The sequence below is a fragment of the Dermacentor andersoni genome, chromosome 6 (assembly GCF_023375885.2).
Source record: "Dermacentor andersoni chromosome 6, qqDerAnde1_hic_scaffold, whole genome shotgun sequence".
NCBI lineage: Eukaryota > Metazoa > Arthropoda > Arachnida > Ixodida > Ixodidae > Dermacentor > Dermacentor andersoni.
The window spans coordinates 36,958,011-36,981,500 of record NC_092819.1 but is presented as its reverse complement, the minus strand read 5'-3'; the positions used below and the strand labels follow the sequence as shown (position 1 = coordinate 36,981,500).

The 23,490-nt window shown below is 50.0% G+C and overlaps 1 long non-coding RNA gene across 2 annotated transcripts in view; it reads right to left on the bottom strand.

The window, feature by feature from the left end:
* The window catches only part of LOC129382317 (uncharacterized), a 228,867-nt gene extending 213,018 nt beyond the window's left edge, over positions 1-15,849 (bottom strand). For both annotated transcript variants that reach the window (XR_011895144.1, XR_011895145.1), the window contains exons 1-2: positions 15,586-15,849; positions 15,398-15,474 (exon numbers count right to left, since the gene is read on the bottom strand). This is a non-coding gene — a long non-coding RNA (uncharacterized lncRNA). The remainder of the gene's footprint in view (positions 1-15,397; positions 15,475-15,585) is intronic.
* Between the last annotated feature and the right edge of the window lie 7,641 nt (positions 15,850-23,490).

The window sequence follows — 23,490 nt, the reverse complement described above, 5'->3', positions numbered from 1 at the left end:
AAACAAGGAGAAAACGTCTTGCAATGAACCAACATCTCTATACTACATAAAGCCACTTAAGTCAAGGATGTGCGACAGGTTCGTTCGACGAAGGATCTGAGAAACATAGCACGACTGGCTGGTTGGGATAGCTGGTGATTTATCTTAGAAGACAGCTCTTGTCTTCTCGTTCACCGCATCGTCGATCTCTGTGCCGCTCTCCTACGAAGGGAGGACATGTGGCGGTTGTGTGCCACGCGCGAGGCAGCCCACTGCTGTCATCACAGACACACGAGCATTAAAAGTGGAGAAGCGATTTCGAGTGGGAACATCCTGACCTCGTCTCAGGTCCAAGGGGCCCGGTGCCTTCACTGGACGATCCGAGCGAAAAGGTGTGCGCCGAAAACGACAAGGCGTCTTCAGCAAACATGTGTAATCATTCGTGTATCTGATGCGCAAGCAACCTGACGGACAAGCGTTTCGCTGTATATATATAGTGTCCACAATTCGGACACGAAGGTTCTCGACACACGGCCTTAGCGGAGGCAGATAAATACACGGCGATAGGTTAAAACAAAAATACAAGGTCACGCCAAGATGCATGCGCAGTGGCATACATGTTTGTAGTTTGGTAGTCATTTGTCGCTCGCTACGTTCTTACCCTTTCACTGCAGATATACTTATTTCCAGTCCGGCTGTTCGCTCACGTATCGTCAGCTCTGCGGCAATTAAGCCCAAACTTCTTTCGTTTCCGCTCTCTGTATTCGAGCATTCAAACATTAATTTTGAATGCTACAACTGGTTATTACTCGATCCACAGCACCGTTACCTGCCCGAAAGGCAGTAACGATTGCTTTTACGTAACAATAATAATTTGTTCTCCTTAATCATATGCGTACCATCCCGCCAGATAATATACGCTTTCAAAGTTGCCATGACAGCATCCTGAAAGTGAAGTTATCAATAAGTTTACCCAATCATTTCACAGATCCTACAGTATACCCAATCCTCTTGAATATTGTAATTAAATAAACGCGCGACCGCGATATCTGGCGGCCGAGCCTAATTTATCAACGTTTTCCAACGATAATGACTCATCGTCAAGCTGGAATTTCGCTCCCTAGTCACGAACTGGCGCAGGAAGGTCATGAATGTAATACCGTAGAAGATACCCGGCTCAAGAGTATAATATATTGCTTTCTAGCGACCTCAATCTCCACGAAAGATGTAACTGGAAAAATTGCGCTAGAAAAGAAGCGTTCGAGTCAGACACTGAGCTCCGAAGACGACCTTAAACCTCCGCTGCTGATGACAGTGAGACCCCGGAGGCCATCCTTTAGCGATTTTCGCGAAAGCCACTTTCAGCTGTCAACGCAAAGAAGCTAGAAAAAAAAATTTAATGCTCTGAGGTCGTACAGTCATCGAGGAAATAGCTCTTGGGAAGAGTAGGAAAGAATCCGGACATCCGTCTACTTGAAAGAGTGAAGATGAACTATCCGCGAAGTGACTGGAAACGGGCACTGCAGCCAAAAGATATTACTTTCTTCTTTGTAGTAGCTTAGAAGCGGAATAAAGGGTCACAAAAAAGGCGCTTGAAGACTTGCGAGACTCGTATGTTAAAACTCAGCAACAGGTGTTACATCCCCAGTTTCTTCCATAGTGCGAAACTTTCACATCGGCCAATAGAGTCGGAGGCCACTATTCGTAAATTCCAGGACTGAAGCCTCGTTCGTTATCTTTCTGATCTATAAATCCAGGCAATTCACTGCTGAACTACGTAGCTTAATTGGCCAGATAATGCACGATGGTTAAGTGACGAAGTGGAAGATGAACGAACTCGTGACACACACACGCGCCACCCCACCCCCACCCCCCACATACACACAAGCGCGCGCGCGCGCACGCACGCACTGAACCTTATATTAAGAAGAAAACCAGGAAGGATGGGTAGGAGTCATTTGCAAGAAATAACGTTTAGTCTCAAGACATATACGCGTAGCAAAAGCCGGCAAAGGATCGAATGCTGTTTGACACGGGAAAATCGGTGTGCGGAAGGCGCCAAGTTGTCGACGATGCATCGACGCCAAAGCGGACGTATACCAGGAACGTGACAGCGTCCACATGCAGACAGTTGAAAAAACAAAACAGAAAAAAAAAGGAGAACTTTGGGGAACGATTGAATGGAACCATCTCGCACGGGCGTAACAAGGGGCTGCGGATGTCCGTGGCTATACGAAACCAAGGCAGCGTCTGCCGTGTTTCTGCGCCCATTTCTTATGCGAGGGGAGGAGCCGATAAAAGAAAAATGACTCGCAGTGCTGGTGTCAGAAGCAGGGTCTCGGACAAGCGGCAGTCAGCGACGAAAGTGAACGGAACGGCACCGGCGCTTCGAACTTGTGAACACGTGAAGGCGGGCGATGTGGGAAGTAGTTGCGGCTGCTTCCCCCAAGTTTTCCAGGCTCTCCCAGCGCTGAAGCTATAATAGTGTGGAACGGACAGGGGGGAAAGAGCGAGTATTGAACACCGCTCGATGGAATCGACTCGTGCAGAACGGACGCGGATGCCGCGTCGTGCAACCGCAGAGCCAGGGAAAGAAAGATAAAGCCAAACACACGTGAGAGGAAAGAAAAACGCTGGCTAGAAAAAGGCACACTCGAGACTTTAAATCGATAAAAGAGCAGTCGGGGCTGTCACCGGCCACATAGCCAGCGAGCTGTCAACGTTGGAATAACTTCTTGGAGTGCGCGGGCGGTTCTCAACACGACATGTATAGTACCGCTCACTTTCCTCGAGCCGCTGTCATTTATCCGCTCCTTCGACTTTTCTTTTCATGACCACGCGAGCGTGTCGTTCTTTATACGTCGCCTGTCGAGTTCGCCGGCTTTGAAGCAGGCAATTTTTTTTTAGTATATACGCATAATGAAGGTCTACAACGAAGTTCACTGAAATTTGTACGCATGTGCTTTCATAACGTACCCGGATCCATCATACGGTGCATGAATACCGCGGTGAAAGCAAGAATGAAAGCTGCGAGGCGACGTCCCTTTACTGATTTTTTTTTTTCTTAATAATAATGGAACAATCAGAAAGTATTTCCACACCTGAGAATACAATTATCATGCGCAGCTCACGGTGCTACCGCAGTTTCATCACCAGCTCTGTCATTAATGCATACAGCAACTTTCTACACAATTATCAACACTTCTATTTCAAAAACAGCAACTTCATCTAACCGCGCATGTCTACCGCATCAGCTGCAACGCCTGCGCAGTTGTGGTCGTAGCGACATGTAGCAGGAGCGACAGACACAGACAACGCCAGTGTGCAAGTGTGTTTGTGCGCGCTTCGAGTGACCTCATCACCATTCTTTGACCTTTCGGTGATGTTATATACCGACGCCTCGGGCGTGAAAGCCAGCTGCTTTGGACGCAGAAATGATTACTACGCAGAGAAGCCCAGTCAGTAACGAACGCCAAGCTGCAGTCAGTACGCAGCTTTCTCTGTGCATAGCCTTGTCCAGGCAGGTAATGCGCCCGCGCTCTGAATTTTAAACGTGCGTCGACAATGGAGCCGCCTCGACACAAACTTTTGTTTGGTGAACTCGGTCGACTTTTCGTTCGACGATGCGCGGACGTACCGCGATTGGAAATGAAAACGGCTGGAACAAAAAGACAACAAGCTACCTCCAAATTACGTGTTTCAGTTACTCCTGCAATCACCGTGGCAATTCAGCCCATCTTTTAGACCGCACAGAAAGCGGAATCCATTGAAGGTTTGCGCAGTAAAGCCGCAGTCCTTTTTTTTTTTTTTTTTTGAGCCGACCTGACTAGATCAATGTGGCGTGTAGGTAGGGACGTTGAATTGTTGGTGTATCGGCAATCCCCGATGTATAAACTATCCGCTAGCGCTGTAAGTGCGTGCAGGCAACGTTGTGCGGCAGTGTTCGACAACCGTGTCGATGTCTCTACACGTCGCGGCTTTACTGACAACTTCCTTTGTTCGTGGGCACGCCCTTCCATATTTGCTTCAAGGCGTAAGAGCTTCTACAGCTCCAGGCATCACTAGCAACTATAAATGTACTCGAAATGCAGGGTCGGTTTATAATGGGCCAGTCTAGGTGGCGTGGGAAGACTGAGGGCAGCGGGGGTCGGCGAGGCGTATAGGGGCTTTGTTACTTTTGGTTGTTCTCACTACGGGTTACGTTTTTTTTATTCTGATATTGACGAAATAGATGGACCTTAAGCAATACGTTCTTGGATATCTGCCTGACACATTCCACGAAAAATTGCTAATAGCAAAAAGTAGGGGTGTATGCATATTAGAAACTTCAAGCGCGAATCAAATAGTCGATTTTTAACTGCTATTTGTTTCATATCCGGCCGCAGTGGTGGCATAGGGGCGTTGCCCTGCTAAGCCCGAGGGCGCGGGTTCGAATCCTGGCCGCAGGGCCGTATTTCGATGGAGGTGAAATGCAAAGAACACCCGTGTACCGTGCATCGGTGGTTGAACTTCAGGTGGTCGAAATTAATTCGGAGTCTCCCTCTACGCCCTGCCTCACAATCATGTCGTAGTTTGGCACATAAAGCCCCAGAACCTAATTTTAATTCAGTTGTTCGATTTGAGAATGCGCTGTTCGAAACTGCTGAATATTCGTTTCTTTCGAATATTTCAATAACAACGCTTGTTGGAATCTGAAAGGAGAGAGAGCGACGGAAGGAAGACTGTTTCGAATTGTTGCACCAGTTCCCGAACAAACGCAAGGGGCAGATGACATTCCCTCAGTAGTTTTCAGTCATTCAATAAGAATGGCTCGATGGCTCGCTTTTATGCGAAAGCATCAAATGGCCCACCGAGCGAAATGGCCGGCGTCTGCAACAGCGAAACGGCATCTAATTCCCATTGGCTGCGACGCCACGTCCCGTGCGCGCCTCAACGGAGCAGAGGGGGCGAAAGGGCACACCTGCTGCCGTGCTGGCGCGCCAGGTGTTGCGTGAGGGGAGAGGGAATCGCTGCGACGCCACGTCACCCTAGCTCTCGAAGGCCTGTGTTATCCGCGAGTTCCTTGTTCGCGCAAGCTCTCGCCTGCGTTTTAGCGTCGCCTCGGTAACGGCTATAAGGAAATTAATGCATAAAATGACAGCGAGTTTCGAACCTACTTCACGCTCAGAAGCCGAATGTCTTGCGCACTGGACTTAGCCAGCGCCTCCTAGATGGCGGGCCTGTGCACTCTGCTTTACTCTGCTTCATCACATCACGGTACTTGGACCGGAATTTTCATTGCTAAGCCGGGCGTGACGAAAGCTGTGACGTCACGATTACCGCGGCTTACTCGGGAGCGTCCCCGTTTGATTATGTAGCAGTGGAGGGAAGTGCAATGGACTTGTGCTATCCAGGGGGCGTTGGCCAAGCGTGTCAACGCGCTCGCTTGCACGCGAGCAGTTCATAACTCGAAGAACCGCTCAACGGTGTTCAATTGGACATTAATGCTTTCGCATTCGCAACTCATAAGAAGTGCTTACGTGTCCTCGGATTCTGTTCTTTTTTTTTTCGGCAGCCTATATGCGAATTTGTTGTCTTGATTCAGGCAACGTAATTTATTATTTAGCCATACGAATCGTGTGTTTTAGCGAAGAGTCGCTAGGTGATGATGATCATAATGATGACGTGCTCAGAAATTCGTCTTATTCGTTTTAATTGTTTCTACGATTTTAATTGTCTTAATATTTCTGCAAAGCCGACTTCACTCTGCCACAACTCGGCTTCAATTTCGCAAATACAGCAGCTGTCTTAAAGTCAGTCATTAAAAATGTAATTAGCCTAATTTGGTTAATTAGCGAAACTCGTTTCAAATTTTTCTTGCTGATAATGTCCGCCTGAAGCCATGTAGCCTACACGCAAAAATGGCAGGGATCAAGATATGACTGTCTCTTTATTAAAAAGAAAATCGTTCTTTGTTCTGCATAAAAAGAAACGCCCAGCTGCTCATAACACACGCTCACTCACTCACTCACTCACTCACTCACTCACTTTCATGTACGCACGCACACACAAAGACGTAGGCTACAAATTGCCTCCTGAAAAGGGCACTGCGCCTTTGTTCGGCCGCTGTCGATCACACCAACTCCGTTTGCCTGTGAATCTCTGCCTTGTTCCGAGTATTTCTCGCTGTGCTAGTTGGTGAAACATGGATATTGTAGGAGAGAGGCCCAAAGTGACACACATACGCCGTGAAGGACGCTCGATTGGCGCTTGTCTCGTCTGTCCCTCTCCGTGCGTGTGTATCTCTTCCCCCCTCTTCTGCGACAGCAGCTTCGCCTTGTTTGGTTCGCGGTAAATACCTCGAGCAGCGCGCGCGTAATCGCAGCAGCGTCGCCAACTGCGTGGCCCGTTCGTTGAACTGCTGTTCTCGAGTGCTGAAAAGTACTCCGAACCTAATAACGATCGAAACCCTGGTTCGAGGTAAAATTTCGTAACCTCGTTTACACGTGTGTGCGCGGGTCGCGCGCACGTGTACACAATCCCGATTTTCGTCACACGTCAAACACGATTTTCGTCCGCCAAACACGATTGGAAGTTACTCGCAGCGCAATATATAGAGCAATGAATGAATGAAGCGAGGTCGCGACGCGTGTGTTTGCCGGGCTCCCAAGGGCGTAATTATAGGTTCAAATATTGGCTCAGATTGAAGGCACAGGCTCGGCCGAGCTGGTAAGGACCCGCGTTCTTGAAGTCTAGCTGGGTCAAAAGGCAATGCGCCTTGCGCAATTATCTAACGATGACGTTGGAGCAAGCACGCGGTAGAGCTAATGAAGAGGAAAATAAAAAGTAATCGTGCTTGGCAAATCAATCGCGCCCTCTCTAGGCTTTCAGAAACACGGATAAAGGAGCTCACTCTTTTTAAATTTATTTTTGCACAGGACTTGAAGATTTAGGATGCATTCTCTTACGCGACATGCAGACTTCTTTTTTTTCTTGCGCTAGTCGGAAGATGTTGCTATCGAAGGTTCATTGCTGTCAAGAATTTTAAAAGAGAGAGAAAGGGAGAAATTGGTGCGATGTAGTGCATCGTCTGGTAGGAATTTTATTTTTCCCTGTGCAGCTATTTTAACCCTGCGTTCGCCTCTCTGTCGAGACGTCGCCACAGAGCGCGTGTTAACTGTTGCACATTTTCATGTAATCAGCGCAATATATCATGTTCGTTAACATATTCTCCTTGCGATTGGTTTACTCCGAAGCCCGCAATTGAAATCCATTCTTCCTTATCAAGTATCTGTATTCAGAGTAACAGAGATATTTATTTCGGATGGAGAAGCGATGGGTGCTATCATGCCGGAATGAGACGCGAACTGAAGATCGAGAGCCCATGGATTTTGCAACTTGTTGCGCAATCTACGCCACGGCCGCGATAAACTGCTTTACATACGCACTTGAGTTACGAGGTTCCAAATATCACGGAGAACTACAAATATTAGTACAAGGAGCTTTCTTTTTCTGCGTTCCTCGTACGTAAACTCGGGTCGGGAGTCAAACCCGAGACCTCATTCCCCAACGGCTGAGTACAACAGCCATTGACCCTTCGCGGTGGCTCGAAACAGCTGTCATAGAAAATTTGCGAACGTACTAAGGCAAAGTATTTTTTCCGCAAACGGCTGCAGCTCGATTAGCGAAACACCTGCGAATGCCCTGTCATGGCCGAGTTCCTTGCAAAAAAACTTCGCTTACTCAAATCTTGGGGGGAAAGCCCTGGACAGAGATGACTTATAGGAGATAACTTATACCTTATCAAATGTAAAGACTGATGCCAACACACCTATCTATATCTTGAAGTATATAGCGCTTGGAAGAAAAATGCGCCCCTACCACAAAACACGAGCAGAAATGCAATATACTGGGAGGTATACTGGGATCGATACTCAGCATCCTCTACCATATACAAGGAGGTTTATTATCAAAGACGATAACTCATGAAAGGCACTCGCAGTGTCAGCAAGCAACACGCACTTTGGCGCAATCACGGCACGGGACTTCGTCTTCTTCTCATTGTTCAATGTGCCACGGTAAACACAGCTGTAGGGGCGCGTCTGCTTCATTACACTTCAAGCCAGTGTCGTCTAAGAAGGGCACCTTGGTCTGTGCACTGACTCCTAAAGACAGGGTCCACTGCGTTCTTGAGAAGTAGTATAAACCAACCGTGTATAAAGACACGAAACTCAAGCAAAAAACGGGAACTTTTATAGTACGTACCGGGTCAGATTTTCTGAGAAGTATACGAAGAAAGACGAGACTGCAGCATGCGGAGCCTTCTATAGTGTCCTGTCTCCCGCGCGCGCACGGCAGAGTAGTATGCACGTGCTCCGCGCGGCAATCTCGCGAAAGGGCTACGCGGCAAAATCTCAGCCCTGCATACAATATTCACGTCACGACACTTTGCATGGACACAGGTAGCTCCGCGCCATAGGAAAGCCGGGGCAACGCCACGACACTTACCGCGATTGAACGTTCCCAAGTCAAAGAGAAGAAAGCCAATCACGTTAATGCTTCACTGGAGCCACCACGCACCACTCTCTCGGTCGAGCTGTTGGGAGAATTCTTCCGGAGGCGGGCAGCATTATCAGCGCGAAGGAGGCGTACATAGAGAGAACGTAAAAGTATTGAGCGTAAAGTGCACGACACGGCCGTGTGTTCACTGTTCTACACAGAGCGATACAAGAGGCCACGGTTGAGTAAAACCACTCCAGCACGAACCGCAGACACGATTTCGCATGCACGGGCGCACCCTGAACGCATCTCGCAGAGTCGTGGATGGAGAACGTGAGCCTCCTGGTGAGGCCTAGCGGCAACCTCGACAGACGTCAGATGTTGTTCGATGGCATCACTACCCAGCCGATACAACAGAGCAACTCTGGCTAAACTCAGTCTCATTTTATATTTCACCACCCTTCTCAAGACCCCGGAAAAGCTTAGTAAAACGTGATGGACTATTTGGTTTAGAGACCAAAGAAGATCGCTGAATTCAGAAGCACGTGATGAGCATTATCAGTACTCTTCAAAAGAGGACGGGCCAAGTAGCACGCCGCCCCTGGATCAAACCAAAAACGCGATACAGCTGGGAGAAGCTCTCGTCTTGCGTAGTGACTATGGCACTATAATCACTTGTTGTACAAGAGTACACCTTTCCGAGTCGCCATAGGCATCGTCAATATAGTGTCTCGAGCTGCGGAACGCCCTTTTCCTTACAGAAGTAATGCACGGTTTTCAATTGCATCTCAACAGACATTATACTGAAGGCAGCATAAAGCCAGTAGAAACATAACAGCATCTCTATAATGACTTTTGTGAGGAGGGACCGTGAACTTTAGTTGCATGACGCTTCTCCATAAGCACGGAATCATCAGCACTTGCGTGTAAAATACGGGCAATATATCGAATATCAGCACAAATTGTCGCCTATTCACTTTTCCGAAGTTGGCGTAGGCATCATACGCCGCTATAGCACGACCATCAGTATAAATTTCAGCATTGAAATTCAGACTAACCATGCCCTTCGATTTTCTGCATCATAATCTATAGAATATGTAGCATAGCAAGAGAAAAAAAAATATAATTGGATTGGATTGGATTGAATAACTTTTATGAAAGGTCCTGCGAGCTACGGGACGCAAGGTCCCATAGAGCGGGCTACTCCCACGTTGGGACCGGGAGTTGTAACTCCCTGGCCGCATCGTGGGCTCGCTGGACGGCCCAGAGCTGCTCCGCCAGGTCCGTGCTGCGTAATGCTTCTTGTAGCCTGGCGGAGTCTTGATCCTTGTTTGCGTGGGTCCGACCACACGGCCAGAGCAAGTGATGTACGTCTAGTGTGCTATGGCAATTTTCGCAATATGATGTTTTGTATAGGTCAGTCATGTAGTGATGTAGTCTGTTGTGCGTGGGGTACGTGTTTGTTTAAAGCATTCTGAACGTGAGGGCTTGAGGCCTGGTGAGCTTATTGTGAGATGTGCTGTATATTGTGCGGTCTATCATTGGAACACGTCTCAATTCGTGACTTACTTTTTTTTCGAAAGCCTGCCTTTACACATAATACAAGGATAACCAGCGCAAACTAGTATGCAAACAGATTCGTTTCGTGCAGGAAGTCTGATAGAGAACTGTAGAAAAGGTCTGCGAATCGCGCGAGGTTGAGAGGGTGTACAAGGCGATCGAAGGCCTGTCGAACGGAGGTGGCGAAGGCGGGCTCGATGAAGTCGGTGTTGCATCTGGGTCGCAAGCCCCAAGGGTAGCGTTGGCCTGGCGGCCTGGGGCACAGCTGGAAGCATCCGAAGGTCCTGGCAAAGGATGAGTCGACTGCTAACAGAACAACTTGTTTATTATAGCATCGCAAAAGAGCGGCCTGTCAGGTCGACCGAAGTGGAGAGACGGGAGACCACGTTACTCGACGGAAGAAATCGAAGCGCCTCTCTTGGCGTCCGGGGGCAGCTGCTTTTATACTCTCAGAGTCGAGGGCAAGAAGGAACGGCTCGGATGAGGCGCACGTGACGGTGGCGCCCGGACACGTTGTGACAAGAAGTGACGTATCCGCCAGGCCGGCGCCGGTCAGACCTCCTCGCTTCACCGTTGGGGAGCTCCTCTCCCCGGCTGCCGCGCTTTGACAAGCGTGGGCACCAACATGCACACACACACACACGCACACACGAAGACACGTGGCATTGAAACATGCCTGGACGCGCATGGCAGGAGGCGTTGCGGCAGCGCTGAACGGGCCAAAATGTCCGCCGCTTTGAACGAAGCCCCGGCGTCCGTTGCATCCGCGCCGGCTATACCGCACGTCGGAGGCGAAACGTAACATCGGGCACAAAATCCACAGCGCGTGCGTCACATTCACATTTGTACGATAGAGATGTTGCGAAGAAAGGGCTCAAAGAACCACATGGGCCAAGCTATCGTCGTGACCGGAAGACGCTGCACAGCCGACCTATATTATGCAACCCCGACACGGAGCCTTCGCAACCTAATTTTTGGGTATAGCGTCGTTCGCCTACTTGGCAGGAGTCTACCTTCGAAGAAAGAATGACACAGAAGAAGACGGCACAAATGACTGGACGACAGGAGAGGAGTCACTAACTACTATATTTTCTGAAGAAGGCGGCGCAAGACACAGATACTGCTTGCAACACAAGCGCACCCATGCCAGTGCTCAAGCTTATATCAAATTAAACATCATATTTTACACGATATCATATTAAAACAATTTTCTGATATTCCCGAATATATTTGTATTCCTTCTGGCATGCGGCAGTTAAGAAGTGTTTTCAATGTGACGTCACGATGGGAAGCTTGAGCACTGGTATGGTGCGCTTGCACTGTATGGGCAGTACATATGTATTGTAGCACTGCCATCAGAAAGTTAAGTTGTTAGTGGCGCCTGTCTCGCCATCCAGTCTTTTCTGCTATTTCTTCTAAGTCCGCTGCCGCATATCATCTTCAATGTATAAACTACATAGCTTCCCTCATAGAACTGTATCCATTCGAAAACACAAAAATCGTGTATATTGTTTTTTATTTATTTTTCCCCTCTTTGATCATGCCTAGCTCCGTTGTTGTGTACAAGATGTGAACATGGACGACACCAGCTACTTTACTTTTTTAACTATGTCTTAGGTTCGCAGACAGAAAGGAGTAAAGAACAGAAATATCGATTTCAAACAACAGGGGGTGGGGAGGCAGAAAGGTAAAGCACTCGCACAGAGTTTACATACAGTTCAAATACGCGCATTGCACAACACAGCATGTACAAGTTAGGGTAAAAGAACTTATATTGGACTGATAACGCATTAGCCTTCGCGGTATCTGGGTCTCGAATAACAGAACATTTTCTTTTTCTTCTTTCTTTGCTTTTTGTAATACTTCAAGGCGCCGCGGTACGATTCTTGAATATTTAAGCAGACAATTTAATATTCACTCAAGCGACGCGTGATAAAAAACATAAAAAATAAGACACCGAAGCAGCTTCTTGCGCGAATCCACGTTAATCAAGACTGATTAATGACGTTTCTCTTGCGAAAGAGGCGTTGCGTAATTATCGCGCACAGTCGGACGCCTTAAACGAGCCTAACCTTTTAAGCTCTCCGTCCGTTCCGCACCGTTCCGCATATTCCACTGATTCTTAAATATGCACAGCGCGTGGTGGTGCCACGAATAATTGAAGGCCGGACAGCCGGGAAAGGCAACGACACAAAGGTAAAAGAAAAAAGAAGGTCGGCCACGCTTGGTCGAAAAGCATTAAACGACCTGTCGCGCCGCACATCGGCCACAATGCATCACCAGCGCGCACCATCCTTTGCCCCGCTGCCACGCAAGCGCAACTTCGCTGCTCGCACTTCGTTCACCAGGCCACTCTGAAGCGATCGCAGAAGCCATTTATATTTGCTACGCCCTCGCGAGCGCTCGCGGAGCGTCCCCCAGAGTCGCCGACAATTTAACCGCGCCCAGTGCCCGAGAAACGGTCGGCTATAGCACGGAGCTCGAACTGGACTTGGCCCCGTCTCCTTGTGTCTTGGGGTCCCCCTTATTCCACACCGCTTTCTGTTTCTACTGTTTCTTTCTTTCCTTTTTTTTTTTTTTCAAACGCACCAGTGCTCTTCTTTTCCAGCAATCTATTAATCATGTCGAGTGTCTGGCTAGGTCAATAAAGAGAACGAATCCCCTAGCTCTTTTCCCTTTAGCTCACTTTTTGTTATTATTACTATATATATTAGAATTCAAAAGATAGTCGTTGCGATGCATCGCGGAAGGCGATCAGTTTCTTACGACCTCTTTCTATGGTGCTTCCGTTAAAGAAAAAGAAAAAAAGAAAAGGGATCTGGTGTGAATGCTGAAATCGGAAGCGCTGTGACTGTCACGCCAGAGACAGCCTGTAGGAAGGCGACGGGAAAACCTGAAGAACATTATGTGACAAGGAGCCGGGATTGAACGACGTAAAGAACGGAACCGTTAGAATTCGTAAAAGAAGAACAGAAAAAAAAAATGAAGCAATCACGGAAGGAGAGGCATAAAATTGTGGGGTCCGTGCTTGTGAAGTGCCAACTTGAGCGTCACGTGGAAGAGTCCAGCAGCGCCCGTGTCGATCACTCATGCAGGTGGCGTGATGCATAGACGTGGCCTTGTTCGGCGTAACGCACATCAGCTTAACACGATTCTGTACGCTAAACGATCTCGGATTTCCTTTATTCAAACAAAGAAAAAAAAAGAAAGGGACGCACTACAACTTTTCCGATACCGCATTCCCGATTCTCCCAACCAACCTCCTGTATATATATTATCCCACCTTTATTATTATTATTATTATTATTATTATTATTATTATTATTATTATTATTATTATTATTATTATTATTATTATTATTATTATTATTATTATTATTATTCAAGAATGTGTTAGTGCCAGCACGTGGCGTCAGCGACTCTTCTCTGAAATGATAATTATGCTCAAAACTAGATCATAATAGAAGCCACGATCATAAAGAAAGATACTTTGACATCATTCCTGAGCTTCACGTAAAATAAAGCAAGCGTTTAAAGAGAATAAATGTTCCCAGGAGTTCAAGTAACATACGTGTTCATGGGCACGTGCAAGTGAGATCCCTTTTGAGTGCCACATTCCAAGCACAACGCATCGCGAACACTGACATAATATCCATAGAAACACGAAGACGCAAGCAAACGCTGAAACAAGCGCATACGTGCAATGCCAACATGTCCAAACTGTCCCTTTCCATTGAGAGGAGCACATGCCTACTGCTTAGCATGTGTCCAATCTTGTAGGCGGAAGGCTTCCGTCTCCTACTGCAAGCTGGTCTCCGCTACAGTGCCGCAACCAGCTGTGATCGCTGGGTACATGACAATAGATGCCCCAAAACACTGTTTTCAATTCATACGCAACGCATGCCCTACGGTACACATACAATACACGCCAAACATTATGTCTTGAGGTCAAGTTACGTCGCAATAAAATAAATGCTTCCAGAGCAGCATGAAGAACATGAATCCCATCGCCACGCCGCCGTCGTCGTACCATCGGCATCATTGTCGTCACGCATTTGTATGTTGTGCCGTCGTCGTCACGTGTGGTATGGGCATTATCGAGCGCCTCAAGCTTATGTTGAGCGACGCGCGTACAGTGAAAATGTGCCCAACTCGGTCGTGTGATCTCTACTTGCTAAGCAGGAACAGCATTCTTTACAAATTCAAATGAAAGCTTGGAAACCGATTCTCACAGCACGTGGAATATACCTAAATCTTTGTTATATATTCCTGAATCCTCAAGAATCTGCGCGTGCAGCAATGTGTCGCAATTTTGTCGTTTCTTTCTTTTCATAAGATTTTCTGTAATGATCGCAGTTAAAATTAGGTAATAAAATTACGGGGTTTTCGGGCCAGAACCATGATCTGATGGTGAGGCACGCCGTAGCGGGAGACTCCTGAATAATTTGGGACACCTGAGGTTCTTTAACGTGCACCTGAATCTAAGTACCACGGGTGTTTTCGCATTTCGCCCCCGTCGAAATGCGGTCACCGTGGCCGGGATTCAATCCCGCAATTTCGTGCTTAGCAGCCCAACACCACAGCCACTATAGGCAACCACGGCGGGCAATGATCGCGGTCGCCTATCCAGATCGTGTGGCTTTGCCGAAAGCATCCTATACTGTGTGTATCCAGAGATTTAGAATGTTTCGAATTTTAAAAAAGTCGCAGTTTCGCCCGAAAGGCGAAACATCGATTGCGATAACTAATTAGTAGGCAGCTATACAAAGTAAGGATAATAATTTTATGGGCCATATAAACTTGGAAACATTCGCATACTAAATGAATTAACAACACGGTGTCAGCGCGCACAAGCACACATCACACTCAAGCCACTCGATGAGCGCGGACACTCGCCGGTGCGAGCATGCGCGGCAGCAGCGAGCGAAGTGACCTTCGTGCGGTCTATCGCTTCAACCCGAGAGCGGCGAGAACACAGCGTGCACAAAGGTATGAGTCTGCAGATCCCTTTCGAGATAGGGCGCGTGCGACCGCGCGCGGCCGTGCTAAGTACGCGCATGTTGACGCAGTCGAAGCCACCCCCACTCCCTCCCGCGCCGCCGCCCCACTTTCCGTTTTCCGCAGTTGCTGCCGGAGCGCAACGCCACACGCCCCGACCTCCAACCCCCCTCCCACCCACCCCCAACGGCTTTTCGCGTGACGGAAGACGGCGTGCTTGCTCTCCGCTTTCTTCCTTCGCGTGCTTTCACTGGCACATACAGCACACGACGCATTGCAATGGTGTTATCACCCTTGTACTTTACACGGAACATCACTGCGACGGCAGACATCGGCCGGAGTGTCCATATAGTTGCTGTCGCAACAAAAGTTAAATCCTTACCTGAGGCAGCAGTGGTCAGCCCATCGTCGTCTGCACGGGCGCTCCGATGAACCCTGGCTACACCAATGCTAGGATTTCTAGAAGAACACAGTGTACAGGTCTGAATACAGTCGCTGAGGTCAACGCATCCGCAATGAAGGCAGGAACAGCTTGTCAAAACGAGCGTGAAAAGTTCTGTATGTGCGTACCTGAGGCCACCTGAGGCTGCATCGGCCGTGCGTGAGGAGGAGGAAGAGTATGAACAAGCCAACGAACGATGCAGCTCTGGCCCGCCCACCCCCACGACGCAACGCCTCGAAATGAGTCTAACAAACGGTACCAACCGCAACCAAAGCCTACATCGTTTAATAACTTCAGCGTGAGCTCGCCTCTACAGTTTTTGCGGTGAACACAGGCCACGAAAACGTAGATAACAGAGAGGAGCTGTTCGCAGAGATCGCGCCGCGTGTAGACGCGTGAGCAGTGCCGCACTGTCTGCGCATGCGTAGGCACGCGGGCGCGAGCTTGCGCGCTTCCGCAAGCGTACGTGTGGTCTGGGCATAAGAGCTGCGCTCTAAATAAACTGCGTGCTTACCTGAAGTGGCATTAATAGAGCGCAAGCTCGACTCTACAGGCGTGGCGACGAACACTGGTGACAGGAACTTCCACAGGAACTGACCACAGGGCAATCCCCTAGGGGATTGCCATCGCTGTCAAAGGCTGAGGATATGCAATAATAGCAGGAGCAACTTTAACGCGCAATCAGAGACAAAAATGGTAAGGTATGAATGCTTATCTTCGCGGGCGGCAACAGTAGCCGTGACACAGATCAACGCACCGTAGTCTAAACGCATGCTGTGCCTGTTGCAGGAACCGGCCACCGAAGGAACACCGCGCAAGATACGTTTTCGTCCAGCGCCAACAGCCGCCACTGTAGTCAAGCCTGGAAGGCCACGTCTACAGACACATGGCCTTCCAGGCTTGACCTTTGAACATTTCTGTACCACAAAGACAAGCTAATGAGCCTACAGGATGCAGTACAGAACATCGAAAATGCGTTCAGCATTTGTCTTACACCTATGACGAGCTAAAGGATGCTCTCAGTCGGCAGGAGAAGGGCATTTGCGATTTGCATCAGCGTGTCGGCACTGCCAAGAAGTCACACGAACCGACAAAAGTTGTCGAGTTAAAATGGCAAGTGTGAAACTCTTTGACGCCGACTTGGAGCACCGGGTATGCGCCACTCGGTCTGTGCTGCTCTTCAATAAGCATATTAATGCCAACTTGGGTCACCGGGCAAGTGCCAGTAGGTGTGCGCCGCTTTTCAATGAACGTCGTTGACGACGACTTGGGCATCTGGGCAGGTGCCACTGGGAATGTGCCGCTCTACAATGACGAAAAAGATCCCGCAAATTTCTCCGGTACTGAGCGGAATCGAGCCCACGCCACAAGAACTCCTCAAGAAAAGCAACCCTGCGCTTTAGCAGTCTGTGCCACTAATGAACTCTGTATGTGCCGCTTTATCAATGAACGCCTTTCACGCCAACGCTTTAGCGAGCTGCGCCATGAATGCACTGCATAGGTCGGCTATTCAATGAACCTCTCGCTAACTTTGGTCACTGAGTATGTGCCACTGTGTGTGCGGCAAGCGAATGAAAAATTCTCAACGTCCGCAGGCATCGGCGCGCCACGCTTCTCATCTCGGAGGCCACGCGCGGACTTCTCGGCAACACCACTAGATGGCATAACGTGTCCAGACAGGAGAGGACGGTTACTGCATAACACGTTCCCCAGTGGTCGCACGCACCGGCGCGCCATGCATTTCGGATGCCACCCTATGGCTTCGCGGCGGCGGCGGCGCTAAACAGCGCCTAGTGTTCATAGGGTAGCGCGAAAGAGAAGTCCCACTGCAGTACAGGCCTCATGCATAACTCGTTTCGGTGGTCGCAATACCTTGTGTCGCTATATTGATTCAATGCTAACGCATTACCGTCGACAATCACCGCCAGATGGGTTCTGACGATTTTTCTTTTTTTCAAAATGCGAATAGCATTCTTGGGATTGTCGAACCAGCTTTCTTTGTGGCTATCTATCTAAACAATAAATGTGGGCCGATCCAGAATGTAGTAGTAGTATAAACTTTATTTATGTTAGGGGCTTCGGGCGGTGGTTCGGTCCCTCAGTCCAGGGGTCCATGGTCTCTGCGGTGTACTCGATCGAGGAGAGCCTCTCTGTCTCTCTATATCTTCGCAAGCAAGTCAAACTTCTCGCTGCCTGTTACTCGGCATTTGCACCGATACTGAAGGCAGTGCAGTCTAAAAATGTGCAGTCTCAATGCACCTATTAGGTGGGGAAGCCTTCAGGTTGGGGAGAAACACCTTTTTCCAAGTGTTGATGTCCCATAATTGCCGAACACCTATAGACGGGAGCGCGCGTGTGCCTACTTTACCGGTAGGTACCCGGCGGCAGCTCTAGTCTGCCTCTCACAGCCACGGCGGATGCTCTTTAACGAGGCCGTCTGTGGTTGGACAAGGCGCCCCCAGAGACCACGCACATAATCTCTCTCGGCATCCTTTCGATATGCGAACCCCCACAAGTAGCCGAGCACCAGGCCGGGGTCAATCTTGTTACGTTTCGCCTACAACGCGCGGTAATGCCGGCGCGGATGCAACGGACGCCGGGGCTTCGCTCAAAGCGGCAGACATTTTGGCCCGTTCGACGCCGCCGCAACGCCTCCCCGCCAAGCGTGTCCAGGCGTGTTTCAGTGCCACGTGTCTTCGTATGTGCGTGTGTGTGTGTGTGCCCACGCTTGTCAAAGCGCGGCAGCCGGGGAGCGGAGCTCCCCAAGGGAGGAGCCAGCAGGTCTGTCCGTCGGCGGGTTGGCGATGCGTCACTACACTCGGCTCACCATGTCTCTCGGCTCGACCGTGCGCGCCGTCGTGGGCTCATGCTCCGCCGTCGCGTGGGCTCATCCCGTGACCTTCCTTCTGGCCCGCGACGCCGAGAGTATAAGAGCAGCTGCCCCCGGACGCCAGGAGAGAGGCTCCGATTTGTACTGTTGAGTTACGTGCTCTCCCGTCTCTCCACTTCGGTCGACCTGACCGGCCGCTCTTTTGCTATGTTAGAATAAACAAGTTGTTCTGTTACCAGTCTTCTCTTGCTTTGCCGGGACCTTCGGATGCTTCCAGTGCCCCAGGCCGCCAGGCCAACGCTACCCTTGGGGCTTGCGACCCATTTGCAATAACGGGCGTCAGCACCGAGTCCCCAACAGCTGGTTGCCAGCGGTGAGATCGCGACAACGGAGGCCAGCAGCGAAGAGATGCGGTTGAATGTATGCTGAGCAGCACAACGACCATCCGGGAGCAGTGCAACGAGCCCTGTGTGATGACTGGTTGCCTGCAGCGGAACGACTGCGCGGAATTCTTGGCTGCGAGGTTTGGTGAGTGCGGGACTTTCTTCTTCTGAGTTTTGCCAGGCTTTTGTTAGTGTCAGAAACAGAGCTGGTAATTGTGGTTGTCGTTGCTGCCGGGCTAGTTTGCGGCAAGACAATAGTAGGCAGTAGAGAAAGCAGCATTCAGAGCAGCCATGGATTTGAAGTCGTTGCGCAAACCGAAATTGCTGGAGCTTGCAAGAGAGTTGGGTCTGGATGTCTCAGACAAACTCAGAAAACCAGAACTGCTAAGGGCTATTCTTGAGTTAGAAGCTGAGGATGACGAGCTGTCGGAATGCCTTGAGACCATTGAGGAGAGGGAGACGGCAAAAAGACAGGAGCGCGAACTTAAAGAACAGAAAGAGAGACAGGAGCGTGAACTTAAAGAACCGAAAGAAAAAGAAGAGCGCGAACACGCTTTGGAAATGAAGCGTCTCGAGTTAGAGATGGAACGCGCTCGTAATGGAAGTCAGGCACACGGTGCAGGAGAACGAGTATTGTTCAAAATGACTGACCTGATGCGGCCGTTTAAGCTTGGAGAGGACATTGGTTTGTTCCTGGTTAACTTTGAGCGAACGTGCGAGAAGCAGGGGTTCTCTCGGGAAACGTGGCCACAGCGCTTGCTCACTTTGCTACCCGGCGAGGCGGCCGACGTAGTCGCTCGCTTGGAGAGAGAGGAGGCAGAGGATTTCGACAAAGTGAAATCGAGTCTGCTAAAAAAGTACCGGCTGTCAGCGGAGGCGTTCCGTCGGAAGTTTCGGGAAAATGAGAAAGGCAAAAGTGAGTCATATACAGAGTTTGCGTACAGGCTTATGTCAAACATGCAGGAGTGGCTCAAAGAAGAGAAAGCGTTTGGTGACCACGAGAAAGTTCTGCAGTGTTTCGGGCTAGAACAGTTTTATAGTCGGTTACCTGAGAACGTGCGGTACTGGGTCTTGGATAGGCCAGACGTTAGTACGGTGGCTCGAGCCGCTGAGCTAGCCGAGGAGTTTGTGACGCGTCGGGCTCGTGGAGCTAAGGACGGTCAAAAGGGTGAATTTGGCTCCAAGTTTGAGAGGCCGAAGTTCACGCCCATGAGAAAGCGGTTCGAGACGAGGCGAGCGCGCGTGTGTTATACGTGCCAGAAGCCGGGTCACTTTTCGGCGCAGTGTCCGACCGAACGTGAGGAGACGGCGGCAGCCGAAGCCGAACGCAGAAAGCGGTTCGAGATGAGGCAAGTGCGCGTGTGTTATACGTGCCAGAAGCCGGGACACTTTTCGGCGCAGTACCCAGAAACAAAACCAAAAGTCGTGTTTTTGTCATTAGGCAGCACTGACGAGAACATGAAGCTTCTCGAGCCTTACATGCGAGACCTCCTCGTGAACGGGAAAGAGTGCCGAGTGCTTCGCGATTCCGCAGCTACAATGGATGTAGTTCACCCCTCTTACGTAGAACCCGATATGTTCACGGGCGAGTGCGCATGGATCAAGCAAGCAGTGGAAGCTCATAGCGTGTGTCTGCCGGTAGCAAAAGTGCTTATTGAAGGACCTTTCGGAGCACTTGAGACGGAGGCCGCAGTGTCATCTATGCTGCCCCCCCAGTACCCGTACCTATTTTCGAACAGGTCCGATCACCTCCTGCGCGAGAAGGGGCTTTTGTTTGGTGAGGCTAGCGTTCAGGCCTTAACCAGATCGAAGGTTCGGGAGCTCGCTGCAAAGGCGGTAGTTGCGGGGCCGACGTTGTTGAACGATGAGAAAGGGTCAGAGGCGCAGCAAGCTGGTATTCAGAGCACGCCCGAACTGAATAAAATTGAGCCTGTAGCGTTAAAGGCACCAGATACTGGAGAGGAAAAACCCGACACGGGAAAGTTAGAAGAGCTGTCTCCAGATTTGCTCATCGCGCCTACGTCAGACGGACTTAACAGGTTGCTAAAAGTCAGCCGGTCGGCTTTGATAGCCGAGCAAAAGAAGGATGGCAGCCTAGAAAACATACGCTGCATTGTCAAGGAAGGTATCGCCAAGAAAAATGCTCGCTTTGTGGAAAGAGGTGGGGTCCTGTACCGGAAGTATCTAGACCGCAGGGGAGTGGAGTTCGATCAGCTGATCGTGCCTCAATGCTATCGTCAGGATCTGTTGCGCTTGTCGCATGGGGGTTCGTGGTCCGGACACCTAGGAGTTAAGAAAACTAAGGACCGTCTCTTGCAAGAGTACTATTGGCCAGGGTGTTTTCGGGACGCAGACCACTTTGTGAAGACATGCGACACCTGTCAGCGGGTGGGCAAGCCAGGGGACAAATCGAGGGCGCCGTTGAAGTTGGTACCTATCATTACGGAGCCTTTTAGACGGCTCGTTATTGATACAGTGGGACCTCTGCCGGTAACAGCCACGGGGTACCGACACATTTTGACTGTGATCTGCCCAGCGACAAAGTTCCCTGAAGCAGTGCCGCTTAAAGAACTCAGCTCAGTTGAGATAGTCAATGCACTACTGTCCATATTTGCGCGAGTTGGTTTTCCTGCAGAAATCCAGTCAGATCAGGGTACAGTGTTTACTAGCGCTTTGACGACAGCCTTTCTCGAAAGGTGCGGGGTAAGGCTGTTACACAGCTCAGTGCACCACCCCCAGTCGAATTCCGTTGAGAAGCTCCACTCCGTCATGAAGCGCGTGTTGAGAGCATTGTGTTTTGAACATCAAACTGACTGGGAGCTGTGTCTGCCTGGAGTGATGTTTGCATTAAGGACCGCGCCGCATGCGGCTACGGGGTTTTCGCCAGCTGAGCTGGTGTACGGTCGCTCGCTGCGATCTCCGCTTCGCATGCTTCGAGAATCATGGGAAGGCAGGGGCGACGACCCAGTCGTGGTAGAGTACGTGCTTAAGCTCCTCGAACGCTTAAGAAGGGCACAGGAGTTGTCAGGTGAAGCAATGGCAGAGGCCCAGCAGAGGGCCAAGGTTTATTATGATCGGACAGCCAGGGCCCGTCGTTTTGAGGTGGGCGATGAGGTCATGATATTGCGCACATCGCTAAAGAACAAACTCGACGTGCAGTGGGAGGGCCCAGCACGGATTGTTCAAAAACTGTCGGACGTTAACTACGTGGTGAGTCTGCCAGGAAAGCGGAAAGCACAGCAAGTTTACCACTGTAATCTGCTCAAACCCTATAAGCAACGGGAAGCAGTGGTGTGCATGATGGTAAACGTGCCCGAAGAGCTTCCGGTCGAGCTTCCGGGACTAGGCTCAGTGACGAACAGGAAAGACACCGATCAAGTCATTAGTGACTTAATAAGTAAAGCATCGCTGTCGCCTGAGCAGAAAACCGAACTACACCAGCTCTTACAAGAGTTTCAAGGTCTGTTCTCTGAGAGGCCTGGTAGGACTTCTGTCCTTACTCATGACATAGAACTTACCTCCCCAGAGCCAGTACGATCCAAGGCGTACCGGGTGTCACCCCGCCAGAGCGATATTATGGAGGCTGAGGTAAAGAAAATGCTACAGCTCGGTGTTATTGAAGCAGGTGAGAGTGATTATACCTCCCCTTTGATTTTAGTTGAGGTACCGGGCAAGGAACCTCGTCCTTGCGTCGACTACCGCAGGCTTAATTCCATCACTAAGGATCAAATTTATCCGATCCCTAACATCGAGGAGCGCCTTGAGAGAGTGAGTAGCGCTCAGTTTATTTCCACCCTAGATCTTGTCAGGGGTTATTGGCAGGTTCCACTTACAGAAGAGGCTAGTAGGTATGCGGCGTTCATTTCACCAATGGGGACATTCCGTCCTAAAGTTTTGAGTTTTGGTTTGAAGAACGCGCCATACTGCTTTTCAAGCCTCATGGATAAAGTGTTGCGGGGACAGCAAGAATTCGCTTTACCGTATCTAGACGACGTAGCGATATTCTCCGCATCCTGGCCTGAGCATATGGCGCACTTGCGGGCAGTGCTAACCCGCCTGCGCGATGCGGGCTTGACAGTCAAGGCTCCCAAGTGCCAGTTAGCACAGGCCGAGGTTGTCTACCTCGGACACGTGATTGGTCGGGGTCGTCGCCGCCCCTCTGAAATAAAGGTGGCCGCTGTGCGAGACTTCCCGCAACCGCGCACGAAGACCGATATTCGGTCGTTCTTAGGTGTCGCCGGCTACTATCAGAGGTACATCCCCAGGTACTCTGATATCGCGGCTCCCCTAACGGATGCTCTAAGAAAGACAGAGCCGCAAACAGTCGTCTGGGACGAGACAAAGGAAAGAGCTTTTAGCGCCCTAAAGAGCGCCCTAACAAGCCAGCCTGTGCTACGATCGCCCGACTACACAAAAGGGTTCGTTGTTCAGTGTGATGCTAGTGAGCGAGGCATGGGCGTTGTACTGTGCCAACGGGAAAATGGAGAAGTAGAACACCCCGTCCTGTATGCTAGTCGTAAGCTGACGAGTCGTGAGCAGGCGTATAGCGCCACCGAGAAAGAGTGTGCGTGTATCGTGTGGGCCGTTCAGAAATTGTCATGTTACCAGCTGGCTCGAGGTTTATCATTGAGACGGATCACTGCCCTCTCCAATGGCTGCAGACCATCTCTCCCAAAAATGGCCGCCTCCTGCGCTGGAGCCTCGCTTTGCAACAATATTCCTTTGAGGTACGTTACAAAAAGGGGAGTCTCAACGGTAACGCCGATGGCTTAAGTCGAAGCCCCTAACGTGGGAATCAGCCTCAAAATTGCTTGTTACTG